This window comes from Ascaphus truei, unplaced genomic scaffold, assembly GCF_040206685.1.
Source record: "Ascaphus truei isolate aAscTru1 unplaced genomic scaffold, aAscTru1.hap1 HAP1_SCAFFOLD_765, whole genome shotgun sequence".
Lineage (NCBI taxonomy): Eukaryota > Metazoa > Chordata > Amphibia > Anura > Ascaphidae > Ascaphus > Ascaphus truei.
In genome coordinates this window covers 157252-166595 of record NW_027457100.1, presented here as the reverse complement: position 1 = coordinate 166595, position 9344 = coordinate 157252, and positions in this window count along the sequence as shown.

Below are 9344 nucleotides of genomic sequence, written 5' to 3'. Positions count from 1 at the left end.
CGCGGAGCAAGATCGCAGCACTATGGAAACGCCCCAAAATTCCAAGTATCCCAAAGATTCGAAATCGATTGTGGTTTATCTGCCAGATGGAAAAGTTGCCGAGTCTAGTCAACGACACTGGCACCAATTATCTCAAAGTATGGACGCCTTGGCTGGCGCAGACGGATATCCCCGGGGTTGAGCGGAACACAATCTGGCTGTGATAGATGCAGGTGCTTTCTCCTTAAGGAGTGGAGACTCAGCGCACGATGACTACACAGACAAATAGACAGAAAGCCTACAGGAGGTGATAAACTGGAGAGGATGCAACCCACAAAGAGCCTTACTAGGAATTGTTGGGAGACCTAGCACGAATGGATGCTCCTCTCTCGCCCACGTTGCCCCTTACTCCCTCCCTACCCTCCCCATCCCTTCCTACCCTCCCCATCCCACCCTCCCCCTTTTGTTTGTCTTTATTAATTTTGTTTTTTTTGTTTGTCAAGTTGAATTAATCGTATTATGTAAATTATGTTATTATCTTTATTGCTAGTCCACCCAAAACAACCCGGTCGAGTAGGGCCCGAAAAACCGGTATATGTCTCAAGAGCTGACATACGGTACTGTCTATAGCGGAGATTTACACTAAAAATGAATGTAATGTATACTGTATTCTGTATCACTTGTTTGGAAAAAATGCAATAAAATCTAAGTTACAAAAAAAAAAAAACAGTTTGTTTTGGGAAATCCAGTTTTCGAGTCTCAAAAAGTCAGACTGAAGTATGTGTTGAAGGTCAGTGAGGCTATGGCTGTGTGCATATAGGATTGTGTCGTCTGCATACATGTGTATTGAGGCTTCCTTACAAGCTGTGGGAAGATCATGGATGAACACTGAGAAGAGTAGGGGCCCCAGAACAGAGCCTTGCGGGACACCACAGGTGATATCCAGGGGGTTGGAGTTAGAGCCTGAGATGGACACATGTTGGGATCTACCTGATAGGTAGGACTGAAACCAGTGTAACCCTGTTTCCCCCCCCCCCCCAGTCTCTACGGGAGTGTGAGGGATGCATGGGGTGGGTTACAGGTGTGGTGGTGCGTACCTGTGAGGAACAGGAGGGCCTGAGCTTCCCGCGATGTTGTGGGGGAGCCAGGACCGGGCTTCTGGGGTAATAGCCTCCATATTATCTCAGTGGTGCAGCGCCTCCATCTTCTATACTCCCAGGGTAATGGGACAGGACCGGTATAGAAGAACCCCTCAGGTCCCAGGGTTATACTCTCCAAATCACACACAGTCTTTACGGGTGCAGAACAGTCTCTTTATTTGACAGAGCAACGATATCCCAATGATAAGGCTTCCAGCAGCCTCAATACAATCGCCAGTGCGGGGCACAACCCGCTTCACTCCCACGACCTCTTCCTCCCCTTCCCTCCAAGTCACTCTGCCGACAGGATGGTCTGAGCTAGGGCTGCAATACCCCGTGGCCCACCCCCGAGGTTAGCCTCGAGGTGGGTCTTGAATTCTCTCCCCATCACCCCTGGCAGCGGGGTGAGGGTATTGGTCCACCAGTCTATAATTCTATCAGCGCTACTTATAGACGCTGATAGGTTTGGTTCCTCTCGCTCTCATTCGGCACGCTGCGCCGGGGAGCCCGAAGCCTCCTGATACTCCTCGGACCGTTCCGCAGGACTCGTGGCTCACGGCCTAATACTCAGCAGCTGTAGACTCTTTATATCACTGCTCACTCGAACTCTTCTTACGCTACTCTCTCTATTGAAGAACCATCAATCAGAGATGGACACAGCACACAGCAAGGACGAAGAACCACCACTAATCGGAGTGGGCTGCTAAATATAGAGCTAGCCCCTCCCCTCCTGGTGTCAGCAGAACCTCCCCTCTTGCTCACGCCTGCAGCAGAGTCCAGGCCTTCGTCTACCATTCAGGTTAGAGCTATGAAGGGGGGGAAACCCATAATGAGTACTGGCGCCTGATCTTAACAGGACTTACCGCAGTAGGAGGAAGGTAGGTATAGCTTGAGCTATTTACAGGGGGGCTACACTCTCCCTATGGTGGAATCCAATGGTCCCCACTTGGACCTATCTTTTAGCAGTACCATCCTGCGGCGAACCACCTGGGAAACAGCACACATAACATCATAATACATGCATAATGAGGTAGACATTGTAAGTACAATCCGGGTACTCCCAACATGGAGAACCCTACAGATAGTGCCTTGGATCAGGCTTCCTTACCCGTCGTCCATTATGATCAGTGACAGTCACCACGAACGACTGAACCGGCCCATGCTCAGGCCTGTATGTAACACCGTGCATGTAATTACACCTGCCGATGCTCCATATGCGCACTAGCTCACTAATCTTATCTTCATTGTGATACCCCGCCCGACCGTACTTGGTCCGCAGGTACTCTTGAACTGAATCCCTAAGACAACTGTCTCGGTTATCCTCAACCTCTCTCATGATGGGCTCCGGCACATAGGGATATTCATAACCGTGTGACTGACGGTATCTAGCGACTATGGCCCTGTCAGCTCGATTTAGCTTGGTAAGGGTGCGGTGCCCTGCCCTGCTTGGCAGTACCCAAAACAATGGCTCCTTGGGGGCTACTTCGTCATACAATATACTGGGACCTTGAGGTACAATACGTTTCTGTTCTATCTCCCTCAACCGGTGATCTAACTCATCCTCCATCTCCTGCGCAGTGAAAGAGCCAACCGCCCACCAATGGTCTACTACGTCGTTCTTAATCAATAAGAATCGCGTACGATCCATCCCTTCATGGTACCCGGTAAACAAAGGCGCCCACCATTTATCGCGGTGTTCGTAATCAGCGGCCTGACTAGTGCGCTCCCCATCCGACTCTACCTGTGATGATACACCGGACGTACCCGCATCAGTAGAACGCGAGCAATCTCTCCTTCCCTTGGCATTTATGTACCTTGTGGATTCATCTTATGCACCACTGGTCGGGAAGACCCAGCCTCTGCTGGAGTAGGTGACCCACAGGCTTTCCCGCTAGCTGTAGGACAAAACGGTACAGGGTTAGGCACAGGTATTACGCTTGAATACGGTTCTCCCCTTCAGATCCCTCATCACTCAGTTCCCAATCCCGCAAGTCCTTGGAGTATTTGGGGTTTTTACATAATTTATCCCTGGTAGGTCCCAGTGGCACCACTCGTGACGGGGCAGGGGCAGTGGCCGGGGCAGGGGGGCTAAGGGCCGGGGTAGGAGAAATGTCCAGAACATTGTCCAGCAAACAGGTAACACCCCGCCCAATGAACTTCTTCTGCACGGCACTCCCCCTCAGGCTTTGGGGCTCTCGGGAGGGGCCTCGACTTGGTAGCTTAGCCCGGGCCATGGCAAAGGCTATCTGTTGCGAGCTCTACTTATAGACGCTGATCGGTTTGGTTCCTCTCGCTCTGAACCGGCACGCTGCGCCGGGGAGCCCGCAGCCTCCTGATACTCCTCGGACCGTTCCGCAGGATTCGTGGCTCACGGCATAATACTCAGCAGCTCTAGACTCTTTATATCACTGCTCACTCGAACTCTTCTTACGCTACTCTCTCTATTGAAGAACCATCGATAAGAGAGGAACACGGCACACAGCAAAAACGAAGAACAACACCTCACTCACCGGAGTGGGCTGCTAAATATAGCGCTAGCTCCTCCCCTCCTGGTGTCAGCAGAACCTCCCCTCTTGCTCACGCCTGCAGCAGAGTCCAGGCCTGCGTCTACCACTCAGGATAGGGCTATGAAGGGGGAAAACCCATAATGAGTACTGGCGCCTGATCTTAACAGGACTTACCGCAGTAGAAGGAAGGTAGGTATAGCCTGAGCTGTTTACAGGGGGCTACACCAGTTTAAAGCATGCTTCCCTATTCCAGAGCTCTGGAGTTTGTTAAGCAGGATAGCATGATCAACTGTGTCAAAAGCCTTTGCAAAATCTAAGTATACTGCACCAGTGAGTTGTCCCCGTTCCATTCCACACTGGATTTCATTGCAAACATTTAGCAGGGTAGTTATGGTGGAGTGTTTGGGGCGAAACCCAGATTGGAATTAGCTAGGGAAATTTGTCTTGGTATAGAAATCGCTTAATTAGGAGTGGACACATTTTTCCATGACTTTGCATAGAATTGGGATAAGGGAGATTCGCCTGTAGTTTGAGACAGAGTTTTTGTCCCCACTTTTGAAGATTGGTACAACTCTGGCAGATTTCCAGGTTTTAGGGATATGGCTGCAGACAGGATAGAGTTGACTATGGAAGCAATTGGTTTGGCAATGGCTGGGGCACCAAGTCGTAGGAACCTAGATTGTAGTAAGTCAGGTCCGCATTGGCTGCTTAGTTTTAGTTTGTGGAGCGCTTGTGTCATCTCCTCTTCAGATACTGGGCCAAATTGAAAATTGTGGGCAGTGTTGGGAGGAGGTGGGGCTATGTGGGTACTCCCAGGATGAGATTGAGGTTTGTGGTTTGGGCTGCGTTTCGCTAATAAGTTAGTGGCACACCCCACAAAGTAATCATTGATTGCATGTGCGATGTCAGTGGGGTTTGTCAGAGTAATATCCCCCTTAGTGATATTACTTGGTTGTTGATGGTTAGGAGGCTGGAATATATTGTTGATAACCTTCCAGAAGTTAGCTGGGTTTGATGTATTCTGGTGGAGATTGTCAGAGTAATATTGTGCTTTTGCGTGCCTTGTTTGCCTTGTGCACATGTTCCGCATGCATCTGTAGTGATTGAGATCCTTGGTAGTGCCAGTTACTTTTTTACTTTGTAGCTTTTCCACAAGGTATCCCTGAACTGGTAGAGTGCAATAAGGTCAAATGTAACCCATGGAAGATGGGCCCCAGTCTAGCAAGGAATGGTTATGCGTTTTCAGGTTTATCCGTGTGGGTTGGGAAATGAGTTGCGTTAGGTTAAGTGACTTGAGTTGTATCTGGATTTTATGGTTTTTAGGGTCAAGCCAGTTGAAGTTGAAATCCCCAAGAACTAGCAGCTCACTTTTCTCGTTCAGAGAGGAAATGGAGCCAAGAAACTGGGTGATATCAGCCAGGTATTGTAGAGGGGCTTTAGGGGGGCGGTAGATGCCAGCGAGCAAGATGGGCTTAGAAAAGGGTAGGCAGATTTTGCCAACTAGAATTTCAAAAGATGGTGGGCTTGGGGGGGAATTTAACAGTGTAAATTGTAATGTGTCTGCAATATAAAATAACACCCCTCCTCCTCTCTTTGACCTATCTCTCCTAAAAATGGAGTATCCCTGAATGGCGATATTTGCATCAGGGGTTTTAGAGGATAGCCATGTTTCTGTAAGAACGATGGCTTCGGGTTTGTGCATAAGGCACCATGCCCTTAGTTCGTCCAGTTTGGGCAGCAGGCTCCGGATATTTATATGGGCGACAGATAGCCCTTTTTGGAATTTAAAGGTGGAATTCTCAGGGGCATGGGACAGAGCTGAAATAGGAGGACCTGGGTTAGGTTCAATATCACCTGCTAAAGAGAGTAATAGTATGAGCAGAAATTTGGGTAGTTGTTTGCAAGTTGTAACTTTGTGGTGTTTGCCATTAGAGTGAGAAGTGGTTGGTGTGCTGGTTTTTAGTGTTCTCCACCAACATTTAGTAGATAGTACAAGGCTTTTGAGTAGTCCAGGGTGTTTGGTGATGTTGGGTGTGGGCCAGGATTGAGGATTTTGTAGTGTATAGAGGGAGTAACATCTCCATGAGGCCAGGAGAAAGAAAAAAGTTAAGATACATAGCAGGTTCATTATGCCAGAGGTAGGCAATGCTGCATGGAGCTGTTGTGAGTGTGTGCAGACTAAACAGCAGGGGTGTGCCTGTTCCTTGTCAAATGTTTTGCTGCATTGCAATGCTAGAGTCAGTTCTGGGTTTCAGTGGGCTGAATGGGTGTGGGAGGTATTTTTGTGCAATCAGTTTTGGGAGAGGCTGCAGTGAAATAAGTTGTAAAGGGGTGGGGGGTTAAAATATGCAGGCTAACAAGCATGGGATCAAAGTGTGGTCATATAAGCTCACCGTTTGTTGCCTTGAGTAAGAGAGTTCGCAGAAAGATGCAGTCCCCAGTCACACTATAGTCTAACTATTATTGTCACTTTAAATGCATCACTCTTAAGATGCCAATGCTATCCTGCCAATGCAGGGGGATATTTGTTTTATACATCTAAAGCAGTCACGTGACCCTCCCCCCGCCCTAATAAATCAGCTTGTTCCAGTTGGTCAATTAGTAGCAAACTATTAAGAGGGGAAAAAAAAAAATATTCCACCTTTTGATATACAAACATACCAAGAGAGATCAATAGTACAAGCCGGGAGGGTAATTCTTTTAAAACAGGACTTGCATATCAGGGACATACCTGTGAAGAGAATGCAATTAGATCCATGTCATATCAGCTGAGGTTATTGGTCTTGCATGAAGAAAGTAAATATATAACTATAGTCTAACTATTATTGTCACTTAAAATGATCACTTTAAATGCATCACTCTTAAGATGCCAATGCTGTCCTGCCAATGCTATCCTGCCAATGCATGTGGTGAATAAGGTGGAAAATCTAACTTTTGTTTACCGCAAATTGTGTGTTAAATCTTTTTCAGCCCAAAAAAACCCCAGGTGTGTGTGCAGCAGGGAGATGTATGACACAGGTGTGTGTGCAGCCGGGAGACGTATTTCACAGGTGTGTGTGCAGCAGGGAGATGTATGACACAGGTGTGTGTGCAGCAGGGAGATGTATGACACAGGTGTGTGTGTGTGTGTGTGCAGCAGGGAGACGTATGACACAGGTGTGTGTGTGCAGCAGGGAGACGTATGACACAGGTGTGTGTGTGCAGTAGGGAGACGTATGACACAGGTGTGTGTGTGCAGCAGGGAGATGTATGACACAGGTGTGTGTGTGTGCAGCAGGGAGATGTATGACACAGGGTTTGGTGAACAAGTTTATGGCTGAATAGTCTGAGTCCCAAAATTCTTCAGAAGTTCAGGGGAGCGCCAGCGCTCACGTCACCGCCATGAAAGAAAATAACAGAGACAGCACGGTGTAGTTCAATTTCAGCCCGAATGGATACTATATAAGTGAAAGATACCCCACTCACACTCTCCTCCTTCTCATTAAGGCAGCACAGAGACACTCCTCTCTCTGAATGCAGCAATGGATCAGGAACTCCACGTGTATAAACCCCTCTGTTAATCTTTTCTTTCCATCCGGGGTTGGTGTACCCAGGAAATAATGAAACAATTCTAATTGCGCAGTATATCTCAAATTGTATTACAATAACAATAAAAGCGTATAGCTGTGCACTCACATTCAGTACCAGGTGCCAGGTTGGCGCATGCCACTTTGCAGAATGAAAAAAAGGTGCCCTCCCGGCTTTACAATACCAGGAAATCTGTGATTGGCTGGCAGGGAAATTCCCACGCTCTGATAGGCTGCAGAGGTAAGTAAAGCAGCTCACTGAGACAGGGGCCACAGCATCTCACTGAGACAGGGGCCACAGCATCTCACTGAGACAGGGGCCGCAGCATCTCAATGAGACAGGGGCCGCAGCATCTCACTGAGACAGGGGCCACAGCATCTCACTGAGACAGGGGCCACAGCATCTCACTGAGACAGGGGCCACAGCATCTCATCAGACAGGGGCCACAGCATCTCACTGAGACAGGGGCCGCAGCATCTCACTGAGACAGGGGCCGCATCATCTCACTGAGACAGGGGCCACAGCATCTCACTGAGACAGGGGCCACAGCATCTCACTGAGACAGGGGCCGCATCATCTCACTGAGACAGGGGCCACAGCATCTCACTGAGACAGGGGCCACAGCATCTCACTGAGACAGGGGCCGCAGCATCTCACTGAGACAGGGGCCGCAGCATCTCACTGAGACAGGGGCCACAGCATCTCACTGATACAGGGGCCACAGCATCTCACTGAGACAGGGGCCGCAGCATCTCACTGAGACAGGGGCCGCAGCATCTCACTGAGACAGGGGCCACAGCATCTGACTGAGACAGGGGCCACAGCATCTCACTGATACAGGGGCCACAGCATCTCACTGAGACAGGGGCGACAGCATCTTACTGAGACAGGGGCCGCAGCATCTCACTGAGACAGGGGCCGCAGCATCTCACTGAGACAGGGGCCACAGCATCTCACTGAGACAGGGGCCACAGCATCTCACTGAGACAGGGGCCGCAGCATCTCACTGAGACAGGGGCCACAGCATCTCACTGAGACAGGGGCCACAGCATCTCACTGAGACAGGGGCCACAGCATCTCACTGAGACAGGGGCCGCAGCATCTCACTGACACAGGGGCCACAGCATCTCACTGAGACAGGGGCCACAGCATCTTACTGAGACAGGGGCCACAGCATCTGACTGAGACAGGGGCCACAGCATCTTACTGAGACAGGGGCCACAGCATCTTACTGAGACAGGGGCCACAGCATCTCACTGAGACAGGGGCCGCAGCATCTCACTGAGACAGGGGCCACAGCATCTCACTGACACAGGGGCCACAGCATCTCACTGAGACAGGGGCCGCAGCATCTCACTGAGACAGGGGCCGCAGCATCTCACTGAGACAGGGGCCACAGCATCTCACTGAGACAGGGGCCACAGCATCTGACTGAGACAGGGGCCACAGCATCTTACTGAGACAGGGGCCACAGCATCTTACTGAGACAGGGGCCACAGCATCTCACTGAGACAGGGGCCGCAGCATCTCACTGAGACAGGGGCCACAGCATCTCACTGAGACAGGGGCCGCAGCATCTCACTGAGACAGGGGCCACAGCATCTCACTGAGACAGGGGCCACAGCATCTCACTGAGACAGGGGCCGCAGCATCTTACTGAGACAGGGGCCACAGCATCTCACTGAGACAGGGGACACAGCATCTCACTGAGACAGGGGCCACAGCATCTCACTGAGACAGGGGCCGCAGCATCTCACTGACACAGGGGCCGCAGCATCTCACTGAGACAGGAGCCACAGCATCTCATCAGACAGGGGCCACAGCATCTCACTGAGACAGGGGCCGCAGCATCTCACTGAGACAGGGGCCGCAGCATCTCACTGAGACAGGGGCCGCAGCATCTCACTGAGACAGGGGCCGCAGCATCTCACTGAGACAGGGGCCACAGCATCTCACTGAGACAGGGGCCACAGCATCTCACTGAGACAGGGGCCACAGCATCTCACTGAGACAGGGGCCGCAGCATCTCACTGAGACAGGGGCCGCAGCATCTCACTGAGACAGGGGCCACAGCATCTCACTGAGACAGGGGCCGCAGCATCTCACTGACACAGGGGCCACAGCATCTCACTGAGACAGGGGCCGCAGCATC